Genomic DNA, 17,147 nt, shown 5'->3' with positions numbered 1-17,147 from the left:
CAGCTTTTCTACTGCAGCTGTCTAGTGGAGGAGCTCACCTTTCTTCCTCAGTGCCCTATTGGTCAAAGAGAGAGAGATTTCCTAAGCTAGAAATGAGAGCATGGCACCAGCGTAGTTTGGTACCTAGAGAGCAGAGTCTGCATACGCAGAAAACACCCTGTGACCACCAGCCAGGAGCAATCAATTGCACCAGAAGAGCTGAGAGATACCTCAGAACCAAACACCAATCCATCCCCACATCCATGAGAACTGTTAAAATTACACAGTTGGAAGTGTCATTTTTTAAGAAATCTTTGTTCTTGTACCTATCTCGGCTTACACTTTCCAATTAAAAAATTGCTTCTGGGCTTCATATCAAATGCTTAAAATTGCAGCCAGAAACATAAGCAACTCAAAATAACCCCCTTAGAATGGAAACTCTTGTACATCCTTCATACTGCTATGCCTGGAGTACTCTGCCAATAAGATGCCTAAAAAGAGGGAGAGAAACTCAGGGTGGGAGTGAAGGGAAGGGGAATTAGACCGAAAAGGAATGAAAGGGAATCCCACGGGGAGCCGGCAGAAAAGCTCCAGACATTCTGGCGGTTCTAAGAGTTTTTGCCTAAGGTGGCAAAACAGACAGTCACTCAAGGGGGGCTTTTGATGAAAAAGGACTGGGGACTTCAGGACACGGGCCTTAGGAGACCTGCAGTAACTCTCTGAATCTCTGCTGTATTGTCTGCCACGGCATATGATTAGCTTCCTGTGCTGTAGTGCATTGTAAAGTACTTTATAAAGCAATGAATTACACAGCTGAAGTGGAGTAACCACATGCAAGCAAATACGACAACCATTACGCGCTCAGCAACATCCCCCACACAGCCACGAACATTTGCATTAGCGCCAATTAATCTGAGGTGGTACGAACTCAGTGAGGCATAGGATTTGTTCTTTGGCGTGAAGGAGGAAGGGAGGGGAGAAAAATATCCTTTTGTCTTCAGAGAGGAAACATCTGTAGGAGTTTTCAAGGGCTTCGGTGACTTTGTTTAGCGTGGCGCGGGGGAGCGTGCTATTGAGTACTTTGATCTCACCAGCAGGTGACACTGCAGCAAGTGGGAGCAGCTATAAAAAGTTTGAAGCATTCTAGGGACAAGTCGCACAACCGGCGCGCAGATGTGTTTTACGGGCGTGACTCACAGTTGCCGAGAAGTGGGCACATGCACCACGGGCTAGTCTTTTGGGTTCAGCTGCTCGTTGTGTACTAATGTCTTCCTTTTCCCCTCGCTGCCCCCCACCACTGCTTTCAAACGCTGGGGTGAAGCACAGAGTCAGGAAGGACGCCGAGTCTTTTAACCCTGCTGCACGTGGAAATGCATATGACTAAAGCAACGCCAGGGAAAACTGTTTAAACAGCCCTACCTCTCGCTGAAGTCAGCAGGAAAGCCATATCCTTTAACGTCAGTGCCTAATACCAAGAGGAGCCTACCAAGCACTAAAGAGGGGGTTGTGCTTTTCCAGCTCCACGTTTCAACCAGCCGTTCTGCATGAGAAAATGATGATGGCGTTTGTGAAACACGGGTTCTCCTGCGATGTATTTTTTTAATCCTATGGTTAATACAAAAGAAAGCAGATTAAATACTTGAGAATTAAGAGCAGATTTACCTCTCTTACCTCTCTGTCATGGCTGGAACTACCAGGAGGACCGACCCTACGTAACCCTGGGCTCTGCGAGCTGTGTCACTAGGGGCTCAGGAAGATCAACCTACTCCTATGTGAAGCTCCAGTACCTCTAAAGAGAAATCCTCCTGCAGCTGGACATCCTATGCACAAAAATTCACAAGTGCTAACTTACCGAGCAACACTTGCTCTGCAGATCCTGGTGAGGGCCATGGCTACTGTATACTGCTAAGGGCAGAGTGAAGGGGCTCTTATTTTTTCAGTCAGTAGTCCTTCAGGTGCAAAGGGGATATAGGCAGAGCTGCCAAGTTTTGTTCAGCTCCCTGTGTGATATATTGATTTTGTAAATGGGTTAATGAACCGATTTACCACTTTCTAGACAATTTGCATGAAGCCTTCAGTTGTATTTCCCAGTCAAGACATCCTGCTCCAAACAGCAGCAAGGCTTCGTTCCCACATCCTTGGCTGCTGCGCATAGGGGAAGCCAAGAGTCCTTCTGAGAGAGTCTACACACTATTTGCAAGAGATGATGGGAGGCTGCAGGGCACTGGCAGGCATAGGCGGGTACCCATGTAGGGTTTAATGCCAGAAGCATTTGTAACAGCTTGCACTGTCAGTCCTGCCAATGCATGGCTGCTCTACTCCAGGTGTTTGGTACAGAGAGAGTGGGTACCTGGTGCTGGTACCTGGCACAGTGTGGCCAAAGTGAATACCTGTTGTCTTCTTGAAGCTCATGTGAATGTGTTAAAAACCAGATGGAACATGTCAGCCCATGACAGAGGTGCCAAAACCAGGGTGCTGGGCAAGAAGCATAGTCACAGGCAGTCCCAAACGGCTCCACAAAGGGCTGACAGAAATGCAAGAATTCAAGGCTCAAGAAGTGTTTCTAAAGTGCTTCTACTTAAGCCAGTAAACCAAGGGATATGAATAGCCCTTCCATAACATTTTACATACATCTCTGGAAATCTTGTGGGGTTTTTTTACTATTATCTGAACTAAAATGCTGTAGAGCATCAAAAGGATGCTCTCTTCGGAGAGCCAGAAGCAGTTTTAAATCTAATAACTTAAACAGAACATATTTGCAGCACTATACCCCCTCCTGTGTCCACTGCAAGTGCCCGTGGTTTTACAATCACACCTTCCTATCGATGTAAAGAGTTACACAGACAGGGGAAAATGACAAGGATGAAGAAACTCAAAGCTGACTTTGCAATGAAAGCAAACACCTAGCATAAACCAGTCAAGAACCCACATTTTTACTGGGAGCCCTTGGAGACATTATTTGTGATGAGCACAGGTAAAAAGTCATGTGTTGCCTGAAGTGTGACTCTTCTACTGAAGGTGCTCCCTCATTGACTATGAGATACAGTGATGGACTTCAGACTGTTTAGCTTCCACAGTGCAGGTGTACCTTGCAATTTCTCATATGTACACTGACGTAGACAGGTGAGGTTATATATGACCGATATGTTACTTTATGTACATTAAACTATCAGCATTACGAAACTGCAGTGGAGATTGCCTACCTTTCAAGTCCCAGAAAGAGAAAGAAAGGGGCCAACAGCAAAAGGGCCAAGCAGTTTTTCTATTCATCATTCCCACTTCCTACGTGAAAGGCCCGCTGGCAAAATTTGCTCCTAAATTGTGTTTTTTTGGAACAACACTCTCTAGTCACATAAGCAACACTTTATTTTTCCAAGTGTAGTTATTTAGTTTCTTCACATTTGAATTTTCATGTCACTTCTCTTCCTCTCTGTAGTTTTTGCTTTTTTAAACAGTGTGAACACATTCTGTAATTATTGCTGACAGCCCAATGTTTAATGGTGTTGTGTCTTTTATGGCACAGTGAGACATTCGTTTGGGAGACAGCTGTCTCTGCTTAAGAAGTCACTGCCCCTTAACTATTTATCTCTGCCCCCACGACTCAGACGTGCCAACTGTCCGTACCTGCAAACAGTTGAAGCAAAGCCTGTTTTCCTCCGCGCTGCAACAGCCTGGAAGAGCCCACAGATTCAGTTACTGCACCTCGGCAGAGCAGGGCAGGAACAAATAGCTGATCAAGCAGTAACTTGTTAAACCACCGCAGCTGTTTCTCAAGCAAACATCCGACCGTGCCCTCGGAGGCAGCGCGGCGCACGCAGCGCTGGAAGGGAAGAGGTTCCCAAAGCCGGGAGATGCTGTGGGAACCGTCCCACATTCCTCCCCTGCCCCAGCTGAAAGCCAACCGCTGCGCTGTGACCGCGGCTGCTCTGCACGCTTGCCCGCTCCGTCTCCGAGCCTCCTCCTGGCCTTCAGTCTTTTTTCCCTGCAAGCGCCAGAAGTACCATTGCGTACTTAAAGCACAGCTGAACTTTTCTAGCCGCTTTTATCTGCCGTTTCGCGGCAACGCGGTTGATATGGCACGCTTCCCAGCTGTTTTCACAGAAGACTGGCCCAGGCAAGCACAGCTTTAGGTAGCCTGGGTGTGACTGATTACCTGGTACACAAGTCAGGCGGTGATTTGATTGGCACCGGTCCCAAGTAATGTGAAGTAACACAAAACTCATCTATCACCGTGCGGTACTTACCATGTGAACCTTCATGAAGAAAACTCGCCTGACCTGATAATACAGTATTACCCCCAATAATTATGCGATTTAATACAAGTGCTGATTACCCACCGGGGAAGGGGAGGGGGGAGGGCAATTGCAGCCATCTGTGTTTGTTTGCCTGAATGTTCCCATAAAAATGTTCTCAGCGTACAGCGTGCTCATAAGCGGCAGTCTTGAAAGGGCATCAGGAAACTATTCTGTGGGGCAGTGCTGGGCCACTCCGTGTGTTGTCAAACTACATTGCTGACACTGCCAAACTGTTGTGAGTATCTTGAGATTCTTGAACTATAGCAAAAGAGGAGATGTGGAGTGTGCGAGAAACTCAGTCCCTTCCTTTGCTGAACAGAAAAACCTAATCCCTTGCCGCGCTCTTTTATACTGCAACAAAAGCAACTAATACATTTTTGTGTTATCTGTTCCCTTGCTCTGCACTTCAGTGAAGTTAGTTTAGAGCAATTAGTGACTTTCCTGCACTGTCTGAAAGAGTAGGCACTTTCTAGTCCTCTTTCAGCTTACTTACCAGAATTATTTTTTTTATTAATTCCTCCATTGTATCAGCACAGTAGAAGACGGGCCTAATACTTTCACCATTTGTAAGTCAGTGTATGATTTCATACAATTTATACAATGCCTTAAGAAATGAAAGCATACCTGCTGACAGTATCCTATGCTTTGCAGGATTTTCCTATATCATTAAGGCCAAAAAGGACCACTGTGACCATCTTATCCAGTCTCACCTACCATACAGGTGTGGCTTGAGTAGGGCAAGTCTTGTCCTAAGCAGTTCTAATGACAGAGAATCCACCGCATCCACTGCCTTCCCTTAACGTTCAAAAGGCATTTCTTCCACCCAACCTGCAGGAGTGGAGAGAGTTCAGGAGCTACATTTTCTGCCCTGGAAATGCTTCGTGCAAGATCACGTGTGTGATACAAGAGGAATACATCATTGCAAAAGATTCCCCACTTCCCTCCACCCCCCATCACACTTGCCTCCAACCTTGATCTGGGAAGTGTTAAATCCAAAAGTATTATAATGGGTTTCTTTGACTCAAGACTCATAAAAGTTTCACAGTGAAGGCAATATTCAGCTTTTAAGAAATTGCTCCTAAAATACAGAGATGTAAAATTATACTAGTCTCTTCTCATCTGGCTTTGAATCATCCCAGAGGGTTGTGTGGTGGAGATGGCATTTTGCTTTTAAATCTGCAGGATTTTTCCATTAAGTTCTATATAAGTTTTTCATCAGTTTGCTACAGCTAGAACCAAACTGCACAGCTTTCTCCCTTCCAATGCAGGAAATGAATACTTTCGTTTAATAAAATTGCCAAAGGAGATGCTAGGAAGTCCTCTTAAATATGATAAAATGCCCTAATAACATATACATTTATAACTGATGTTTGATTGTGAAAATTAATATTTGGAAACAAGATCATTTTAGAAAACAAATCCAGCAAGTAGAACTCTGCAACAAATCATCTTGAAAACCCCAACACCATGAAGTGCTCAGTGCAGGGACCCCATGCTTCTGCCGTAGCAATTCTGTAGGTAGCATGTGGTGTATATTAGTACCACTCTCAGCTGTGCCTGGGCATTTAGGAGTATTATCACAATAAAAATCACCAGCACCATCACAGACCTTTTCTAAAAGCCATGGTTTTCACAAAGGAAAAGCTAAAAAGCTCCATGGGTATTCAGTTTATTCAGCAGAACAGCTGATAACTGATCCCACAGACCTTATTCAGGAAAGAATCTAATTCCTAAGGGGAATTCAAGTGAGCTCCATTAGCTCAAATGCTCTTCACCAAATAACCAGTAGCCCCAGAAGACTGGAGACAGATAAAAATGTTCCTTCCTAAACCTAGTTGCCACATGGAGCCGGCTTAAAATTTTCAAATGGAGTTTCTATGAGGGCTTAAAATCAAAGGTACTTTTGTCTGAGTAGGACAGCAAAATCAGATCTCTAGCAAGGCAAAGAGGCATAGCAACTTTTAAAGTATTATTATTGTCTTTGTCTAAAAATCTTAGTATTGTTCAAGCCATTCTGCTTCTGCTGTATGGGACTGCATTTTCAGAAACTGTGTTTTGCTGGTCTTGGTGCCTGGTCCAGAAACTAAATACCACGCCAGAAGTAAATAAGTTATAGATGTTTCTTACTGTGTTATACACAATGTATTTCTGCAGTATACGGAAAGATGACAGCAACAGTGTTGCAGGGCATTTAGGTTCATTGGTATGGTCAGCAAGCAGGCAAAAGGAGGCTAGAGTTCAAACATTTAGAAGTTGCAGTTAAAGCAGCATGCTTCCCGCTTTGCTGCTGTATCCACTCCTGCAATTCCCAGTCATGCAAGCACACTGCTAATTTCACCGGCACTGACCGAACGGGCAAAGAGCAGTCCTTCCCCAAAAGTTGCAGGATTTAGCCAGAAAGCTGTTCTTCAGAGACTAAATGAACTATTTCTTTTTTCCTCAGTGCATCATCTTCAAAGTGCAAATTAGTAGCAAATAGTCATGTAGGCCAGTCAGAGATGGGAAGAATTCTCCAGACCTTACAAGGGTGTCAAGTGCAGTTCACAGAGAGCAAAATTTATGCCACTGGAGACGGCCAAAGTTCACCTATGAGCGTTTCTCTGATGGGTGATTGCTTCTTCCATTTTGCTTTTACAAGCTTTAAGGTGCATAGGTAAAATAAGATCACAGAGTGACTGAGATGTTTTTGTAAGTGTGGACAAAGAAGGCAATTTTAAATCTTTTCTGAGGTATGTATAATTACAAGTGCATTTCAGATGTTGGTAATATGCTTAGGTGCTTAGGGAAAGCAATCTTATATGAAAGATAACCTTTTAAGAGATTATTACAGCAGCACTCAGCTTCACCACTATATTCAGGGTTGAGTTAGCTTCCCATGTTTTCTAGAGGTTTATAACTTAGCTGTAAAAAAATCACTTGAATTGAATATTCATGCCAGCTCATAAAATTTCTATACTAATTGGCAAAAATACAAAACTGGTTAATCTTTTACAGATATGAATACCTACTGGCTGAGGAATTAAATAAGCTTTTTTGTTTTTCTTTTTTTCTTTCTTTTTTGGCAGTCACCTAACTTCACGACCACTTCTCTGTAAGAAATATATTTGGCAAATGATTAGCATATATTGATTAGTTATTACACAGGAGAACTGTTATTGCAGAGATTTTTTTTTTAACTTAATCAAAGCTTGCATTAGACAACAGATTGCAAAAGCTCCAAAGGAACCATTAATAACAGCTTTTTTTAAAAAATCAGTTAATTTAGTGCTTATGACAGCAAGAGATCAGTGGAGTTGGCCAGGGCCAGTGATGTACAGACTTCCTATAAGGCTTTGCCAATACATTATGGTACTGGACTAGGACTTTCTTACTATTTCAGTCATGACTCCTCTCTGAGCAGGCACTGCTGTTCGCCACAAACTGCATGGCACACTCGTGACATAGCACAAACAGTTTCTAGAACTACATTCCTAGCCTGGAACCAACCCTGCTTACCTTAACCGTGCAGTAGTCCTGCATGATGCCAGCGGACCGACTTACATGACCACAGTTTGGCTCTTAACTTTTAGCTATGATTTCAGCTATAGCTTGAAGCCAGCTTCCCAGGACAGTTTGGCAAGCATGCCTGCAGTACATCATGTGGATTTTCAGTGGCACAGCTACAATACTTCTGTAGAAACATCCTGCTGACCTCCCTCTCCAAAGCCGTCTGTTTAAAATCAGTTGGGCTGCGGGCACAGGTAAAGTAAGCAGGATTTCCTTCTCAAGTTCGCTGCTTTCTGATGACATGGCTTGTCTTCTGTACTGTGTGAGGGAAACAAAACTCTTAGAACTTTTATTGGAGCTCTTTAAAGCTCTTTAGGTTTTTACTTTCTCTTTTCTGTTTACCTTGTGCATCAAGTATTTAAAAAGTAAGTAAGTCTGCTGCTGCTGATCTCCATTTCTGCACTTGTGTTTTGAAGAGTTTAGTGAAGACCACCAAAATACTACCACTTAAACACTGGCTCCTGAAAACATACACATGGCTTCCCTGAGATAATATCTTAAGTTTCCATAAAAACAGCAGCATTACCTGATTACGCTCAAGTAAACTGAGGATGGTCATCTGCTTAACAGCAACAGTGCAGGGTGGGATAGATCTTGACCCCTTTGTTGTATGCATATGTCAAGCCTGTTTTGCATGCTATCTCTTTTTTTTCCCCCACTTCTAAGGTAAGGATGAGAGTAATGTTTCTCTACCTTCCAGAGCCATTGCCATGACTGATGCTGTCAAACACTACTGCGTGATGCTCAGATACAACTATGGATACCAGGTAAGCATACAAGCACTCTGCATAGACATTTTTTCCCAGTACCTTTTCAGCCAAGAAAGAACAAGGCAGGTACAGCCCCTTGGAGCTTGTCTTTTCAGCTCCTTGCAAGTGTCCAAAAGAATCACTGCTGAGTAACTTCCTGGCTTCTTTACCTCAAGAAAAATATGCTCACGTGTCAATACACAGACCTACCATACAGGAGGTCACACTAAGGCTTTTAACATGTATCATTAGTGGCATTGTAAAGTTTTCATGTGAGTAGTGCAATATGTTAAATGGTACTCCAAAGGATCCATTACCTTCCACCAGTAAAAATTCACTTTTTACACAAAGGTTTGGCATGATTAATGATCTGTTATGGTCTATTGATTAAATATTACCTGTTAGAGAATTGCTTAAATACATATTTACAAGATAAACTGGAACAGCTCACAGTCATTACAGTCTTTGTGGTAATTACTACGAATGTTATGTAAATACACATTTAAGTGATTTATATAATAGGGCTCCAAATAAGCTGTTATAATCTATCATGCTGTAATGAATTAGCTCCTTTACTGTAGGTAGGTATCTGACCTCTACTGGAGTATGAAAGGCCTGCTTATACGTCTCAGTGCTCTTGCTTGGCTTCAATAGAAAACCGTGCCTGAAAAAGCTGCTACTGGAGAACAAAAAGAGCAAAAAAAGTGCATTAGATGTGGTGGTAGCAGGAAAACAGGTCCTAAAAAGCTCTGTAGTCAGTTTGGCTAGGGAATGAATTAATACCACTTTGACAGCCTCACCTTCACCAGTAACAGGCCCAGGAAGGCTGCAGGAAAGATTAAGCCCCCAGGCAAAGAGCGTGCTGCATAGGTAGAGGCTGTGTCTCCCTTAGGTGCCCTCCCTCCCCTACCCCAGAGCACAGCAGTCACGTGGGAGCAGAGAGGTGCAAGAGTGAGTGTGGCCTAAATCTTCTGAGGAGTGTGAGGACCATCAAACTGGACTGCACCTAGAAACCTGAGAGAAGCAAGTTGCTAGTACTCCATGGGACATAGCTACGCTGTGATCCTGATGCTCATAATGCTGAAGTGGGGGGTAGTCTGCACCGTTCTCCCTTAGCTAGTGCCTAATCCAGGTACAGGTATCTCACACAGTACTTCTCAGGAAGAGTAGGGGAGAAACCATCGTTGGATGGGGACTAAATATGGGGACTTTCAGTCCCCCTCCAAAAAAATAAATTTGAGGAAACCATTAGATATCACAGAATAGATGCTGGAATTAATTTTTAACTATAGAACTTGCCTTCAATTTGTAATTGTTACAGCTAATTGTCATTCTCTAGATTTTCAGTATGCCAGAAAAAAAAATGTTACTTCTACTAGTTTTGGAGTGTCTTCTTCACTTTGGTTTGGGAACAGTCTAACATGCAATGAGATGACTAAACCAAGCTCTCAGCTACACTCATGGCTTCTTATGACCATCTTTTTCTTTGTTTTGTTCATGAAAGGAATAAAATAATTGTCTATTCATATTATTACTTTTAACGCTTTCCCCTTCAAAATGTTCCCCCAATACATACTCCGGACAAAGAAGTCAAGCTTCCTCTGACCTCACAGAGTGTAGACAAAGACTTGATTCAGCTATTATTTACCTTAATGAGGCTATCTTTCATATGTTATTCAACTTACCGGGCAGTGACTGGAACAAAATCATGAACATTATTTCCTAATGGAAATTGGACTTGGAGGGTCACTAGACATTCTACGCAGCTACAGGTCTCACAGGCACAGGGGGTGAAGCAAAAGCATGTTTTGGCATAGCAGAGACACTCCTCCAGCCCCCAAGATAGTGAACCGAGGCAGTTCACCTGCATGATAATCTGGAAGAAGACCCTGAGAAGGCCCACACGTCTTTGGGTGTGCGATGGAGCCCTGGGGCCACTTCTGCCTAATGAGAAGAAAGTAAAGATGAGTGGACATAGGACTACTTGCATCCACCAGCCACTGCCCACACTCTGCTGTGGACGCCAGACAGCAGAAGACACCTGCTCTTGTCTTAGGGCTCCAGATGCAGCTCTTGGAGCAGCTCTGACAGACAGAGATGAGGGTGGTCTTCCGCACAGCCACTTCTGAACTCATCTGAGCTAACCCTGGTGGGGGCAGGTTTGAGCCCTCAGCCAGTAGGCAGGCACTAATGAAATCCATTAAACTGTCAACATTTAGCGAGCACTGTTTTACAAAACCACTTAAACATATGTCGTGGTTTAACCCCAGCTGGCAACTAAGCCCCACACAGCCGCTCACTCACTCCCCCCCTGTGGGATGGGGGAGAGAATCAGAAGAGTAAAAGTGAGACAACCCGTGGGTTGAGATAAAGACAGTTTAATAGGGAAAGCAAAAGCCGTGCACGCAAGCAAAGCAAAGCAAGGCATTCATTCACTCCTTCCCATGGGCAGGCAGGAGTTCAGCCATCTCCAGGAAAGCAGGGCTCCATCACACATAACGGTGACTTGGGAAGACAAACGCCATCACTCCAAACATCCCCCCCTTCCTTCTTCTTCCCCCAGCTTTCTATGCTGAGCATGACGCCATATGGTATGGAATAGCCCTTTGGCCAGTTTGGATCAACTCTCCTGGCTGTGTCCCCTCCCAGCTTCTTGTGCACCCCCAGCCTACCCACTGGTGGGGTGAGAAGCAGAAAAGGCCTTGGCTCTGTGTAAGCCCTGCTCAGCAGTAACAAAAACATCCCTGTGTTATCAACACTGTTCCCAGCACAAATCCAAAACATAGCCCCATCCTAGCTACTATGAAGAAAATTAACTCTACCCCAGCCAAAACCAGCACAACATACCATGCAACAGACAGCTGAATTAGGCCTGTCTGCCTGTGTGGAGTCAGAAAGAGCCATGTTACTCTTCAGGGGATGGAAAACTACTTTGCAGAGCAGAGCCCTGATTTTTTCATTTTACTTTTAGCAATTATTCAAAAGTACCTAAAATGGACAAGTACATTTTTACTTCCTTCATAGTAAAAAAAAATAAAAATCCGTCTATCAAAGACAACCCGCACCTTCCAAAAAGAAAAAAAACCCAGGACACTGGTACCAAATGGGCTTTGAAGAGGTAATTTGAAAGTGGGGGGAGAGACACCAGCAAGCAGGGTGAATGCCTGCGTGCCACTGGAGCTCCACGGCAGGGTGTTTTAAGATGCACGGAACGAGGTCAGAGCCTATCGCAGGTAAAAGACTGCAGTGTAGCCAGCCGGTGTGCCGGGGAAGCGAGCTCAGAAAAAAGCTGAGGATCCCAGGCCCCCCAGGCCACCGGCAGCTGCTGCGCGTGTGTATGTGTGTGTGTGCCACAGACTGACAGCAGTGACAAACCGAGTCGTTGGAGAGAGGCCAGAGCAGCCCGAGTCGCTCTGTAAGGAGCCCCGCGGGGCGAGCGGTGGTGTGCTACCAGCATGGGCTGCTAAAGGAGCGATCCAGCCGCCTCCTGCTTTGCTGGAGGTGAGGGACTGCGACTTGACCAGTAGGTCACTTTCAGTAGGAGATTTTCGAGGTGTGGGAAATGAGTTTGAGCGTAAAGGAAAAAAAGGTGAAGGGAGTGCTCATCGTCCTTCCAGTTTCTGCCCAGCAACATCTGGATATATTAGATCCACTGTCTGAATATGTTAAGTGAAGTTGTTTCCCAAAGGCTGTCTGTCTTGCGGTCCATCTTCTACTGGAAAAGACTGGGCAGGGGTGCTTTTAAGGAGCTTCCAACAACTCCAGAAACATTTTGGAAAATACGCTGTATTTAGATAGATCTTTTCTTCTTGTCCTGTCCTGTTTCTGTCACTTCTCATTCACATAAACCTATATACCAAAGGAAGATGTTTGGTTTTTTCCCATATGGTTAATCTCATTACTGCTTATTCCTTTACCCAGAGCCATAGTTTCCCACCCTCCCCAAACTGGACTAGGGGAGTTTCATTTTCCTGAAAGGTTTTGGATTTGAATTGATAGAGACAGAGGTGACTATTTAGACAAAGAACAGATATGATATAGAAAACACAAGGCAAACATCAGTGGAGTCCTCATCCCCAAATAAATCTGTGTCCTGAGTAAGGATGACAAGGAGAGATGCTCTCCCGTGACCAGGAACACTTGGTTTTCTGCAGTGAAGTTTTCAGTAGAGTGGCCATTTTGTGACACATACACATACACAAAGGCGCTGACCATTACACGCTGGCTTCAGGCTCCACACGAGAATGACAGCCATCAACTAGCAACAACTGGTGGCCCAAGAGAAAGGAAGGTTTTATAGTCATCCCCAGTCTCAAAAAGCAGTCAGTCTTACAAACCGTAACTTCCGTGACATCACTGTCATCTCCCCAGCAATTATCAGTGATGTCACAAGACAAGCATTAAAACTCCAGGTGTAAAATAAACAAAGCAGGCAAATGTTGAAAAAAACACAAAACCAATTTTCATGCCAATTTCCCTAGTTATAGCAAAAGAAGGAAGGAGGAGAGCAGAAAAATAAATTATATATCTGCACAATTGGTTCTAAATAGAATGTTTTTCAGAGCTCACCAAGAGACATCACTGACTCTTCAATGTTTGCTTTCCCACTAATTTGTATCCTGTCAATTCACAAGCTATTTCAAACACCACCTTTATTTAATAAAAATGCAGAGCACAATGGGGAATTTATGTAAACAAGGTTGGCAAAATATCTTTGTAGGACACTCTGGAAGGAGTCAGGAAATGAATGAATTAATGAATGAACATTTTAATAGTTCGGTGTAACTGGGATATAGTCTAACTGAAACACTAGGCCTGACACTTTATTACCATATAAATATCCATAGAAGTGGACTTTGACAGAGTAAAACAGTCTCAAATCAACTCTCTGGTGGGAAGCCACGCACTTCCTAGATCTTTAAAAAAATCTGTTACAACGGCAGAACTAATTATTATTATTATTCAACAGTAACATCATAAACAAAATACTTTCCATTCAAAAATCATTAAGCATTTAACAAAAAGTATGGATCATTATTCTTAGGGTATGAGTGGAAGATTATGGTCTAGATTTTGAAAAGCATCTACTAATTTAAAATGTCTTAGCCAAGTTAACGTTTAAAGCTAAAATTACCAACTGGTCACAAGGCTTCTTGGAGTACAATGGAGAAAGAAAGAAAATTGGATTTTCTCCATGATGGATGAGTCTAGGAAAGCCCCATGGGAATTATTGCCTAGTGTTTTTCAAAAGATTTGCTTTTTGATTTCATGATGGTGGACAAAGGAAGGCTATTCAAAGAACCTGCTTCCATTCTCTGCCTGGTTAAGCTGTCCACAAGACTACAGTGCCCCATTATTTGGGTCCCCAAAACAAGATTCTTGTGCTGAAGTCAGCCCCAGCTGACTTCAGTCAGCAGCCATTTCATCCTAAGAATCCCTTCTACAAATATATCATGGCCACACATGATGTTCTGGAGATATAAAATTGACAAAGGAACAATACTTTTATGTTACAGAGGTCAAAGGTACATTAAAAGTACATGAATGGGTGTATTATAGGCAGTTTTAAGTGATATTTAAAAAAAAAAACAACTTGTTGGACGTTGTAGCAACTGATCAGTCATTTATAGAGATAGTTACTAGTCATTTACTAGTCCTTTAGTAACTTTATATGTGTAGAGCCCTAATGTAAGCTGTATTTTATGCAGCTTCAAATTTCAAAAAATTAACATCATAAACTCTGTTCCCAGCTCCATATTTAACAAGCAAAAGGTCTCGTTTTCCAGATTGCTGAGTAGTCTGTAATTCTCTTCACTTCATTGGGAGCTGTTGTAGACTCAGCATTTTCCAAAGCAGGCTAATTATTTAGTTGCCCAAACATGATATAAGAAAACTAACTCACAGCTAACTACTAGAAAAGTAACCATCTTGCACAAAAGTGGCCAAAACCTGGTTCTTCACAGGAGAAGGGAAACAAGAAGTCTAGATCTCCGAGGGCAATGGGTATGTTCTAGGGTACTATCAAGACACAGGAGGTGGGTCAGCAAATGCATTAGCTGTTTTTATTGAGCTCTCTGCTGCCACAGCCAGACTACTCCTTGCCCCCAAACTAACTGTTTTAAAGCCACTCCAGGTGCCTCCATCCTGTTGCTGCCTGCCAGCTCGGCACACTCAGTGAGGGAGCTCTAGCACCCCTGAAGGGCTGCTCTTCTCAAAGGGAACAGAAAGAGGAGACAACTTCACTCCCTCCCACATCAGCTGGTGCTGTGCAGGGAGTACATGGCTTAACTTTTTAAAGACCACAGGAGATGATACTCTCCGTTTGCTCACCCCATCACACCTGTAAGCTGCCTTTCTCCTTCACAGACAAAATACCTTCATATATAACCTCTATTACGCACTTGTATGTCACTGACATTAGGAGGAAGAATTTGGCTCCTAAGCAGGAAAGAAGGCATTTCCAAGGGAGAACTTTCAGCAAATTTCTGGAAAGCCATGAAAGGACTGAAGAAGCCAAGTCCTAGTGGCCTTCAGGTTACTCTGAGAAGATTCTCAAAAGAGCTCAAATCTCAGACACCAAAATAAGAGACAGATTTCCAATAAAGCTCAGAATGCTGAGCTCATTTTAAAAATTCCTCATTTAACCCAGCGCCTGAACCAAGAGTCCAGGTCCTTCTGAGAGATGATACCTATCAACCAAAGAATTCAGCACGTTAACTGCTTTGTAAGATCTTCCAGGAATCTAGTTTCCCTCCCTTGTGCTACCATTACTTCTGGCTTTAATGACAGACGGGTCATTTCTGCAGGAGAGAAATTCCTCAAAAGAATGGAAAGACTTTTTTTCCACCAAAATGTAGTCCCATCCATAAAGGTAGAAGATATCCCAAGCTGTGTTGCATACGGACCATCTGCCCACACAGCACCAAAAAAAAATCCAGGACATGTTTAGTGGATGAAGGACACCCACTCTGCATTTGGGGGAAGAGAAGCAGAGAGAGTTGAGACTGAATTAAATAAATGATCACATTATATTGCTTTACCTTACACCTAAAGTGTCTGCTGCCTAAGAAAACTCTGAAAATTCTTGCTGAAGTATACACAGAGTCAGTTTTAAAGTGCTCTTTAAAGTGGAAGCCTTCCTTAATGGTCTTAAAGAAAACTAAGTACAGCAAAGTTCCAGATGCTTTTCACAGACACAGATATTTTGTTTCCTCATTTAGTGTCTATTTTAGCACTGAGAAGGCTGATTAGAGTAAGAAACAGTACCCTTCTAGCAACAACTTGCATGATATCCAGTTTCCTTTCAATATCTGAAACAGTGTGGAGCACTTAGTCTGCACTGCTACCCTCTCCCGTGCTATCTCAGAAGACACAAAAGGAACGCATAGAACAGAGCAGCTCAGATAACTGAGATTTTAGATACCTGTCAAAGTGGAGTCCGGCTGACTGAGACTGCTCAGGAGTATGGACAGCTGTCAAACAGCATGTCAGGCTTTTAATATAGATGCCCAGAAGAAGAGGGAGCCAGCACCACACAAGTCAAGTTCCACCTGCATTTACCTGTTTGCCTGTAAATGCATGAACCCTGCCACTACCACTGATCTGGGCCTCAGTGCCATCCTCGATTATAGTCAAGACCAACCCATAATCAACCATCATCTACAATGCAGACATACATTCTTCTATAGGCATTGGTTCCCAAGCAAACATTAATTTATTCTGCATTCTGTCTGGCTTTGTCTGACTTTTATTTTTATTAAAGCTAACTGTGGTAGCTTTACCACAGTTTAAGCTAATGGTTAACCAGACAGATGAAATCTCACAAAATGTTGTTGTTGGACTCGCTCATTGAGACGTGAGCAACTTCAGTGAAAGTACTGAGCCTTGAAGAAGACAGAGGAATGCCTTACTGCCTAACTCTGATGACGGGGAACCTTCCTTCCATGCTTTCCTGCCACTAAACCCATGCTCGCTTTGTAAAGTTGACAAGTGATGACTGAGTATTAATAGAAAATCTCAGAAATCAGTTCATGTGTGTCCAAAGCCATGATGTAAACAGCTCTTCATATAGGAAAACTAACAGCAAGCTCTGTATTCAGACCCAGACAACTGGATTAACTAGGTGCATTACGCAAACAAGTGCTAACCTAGTCTTACAGTAATTATGCCTTCATCTGTTTTCCCCTTTTTTAACTATTTGAAGTTACGGTTTTTCTTCCTCACTGTGAGAAGGAAGTACTCCAAAGAGGTTTGAAGCCTGATTCAACACTGCTCTCCTGGCTTCAGTGGGGTCATGCCAGTGTAAAACTGGAGTAAATAAGTAGGAAGTCTGATTTTTGGATACTTGAGTGTTTCCAAAAATTGTGGCTATTTGGAGAAGACTGCCCATGAATGACTGGAGTAGGATTGCCATGATAAAGTTTTTTTCATGACTATAACTTCATATACAGTATAAGCCCATTCTGTATTACATTTCATACCTGACACAACCCATAAAAACAAACATTTTGAAGAATCCTTCTGGAATCTGAGCCACAAATAAAACTGTAGCTACCATGTGAGGACAAACTAGGCCTGA

This window comes from Ciconia boyciana, chromosome 3 (genome assembly GCF_034638445.1).
Source record: "Ciconia boyciana chromosome 3, ASM3463844v1, whole genome shotgun sequence".
In the NCBI taxonomy this organism is placed as follows: Eukaryota; Metazoa; Chordata; class Aves; order Ciconiiformes; family Ciconiidae; genus Ciconia; species Ciconia boyciana.
The sequence above is the reverse complement of the archived record's forward strand: the minus strand, read 5'-3'. Positions refer to the sequence as shown.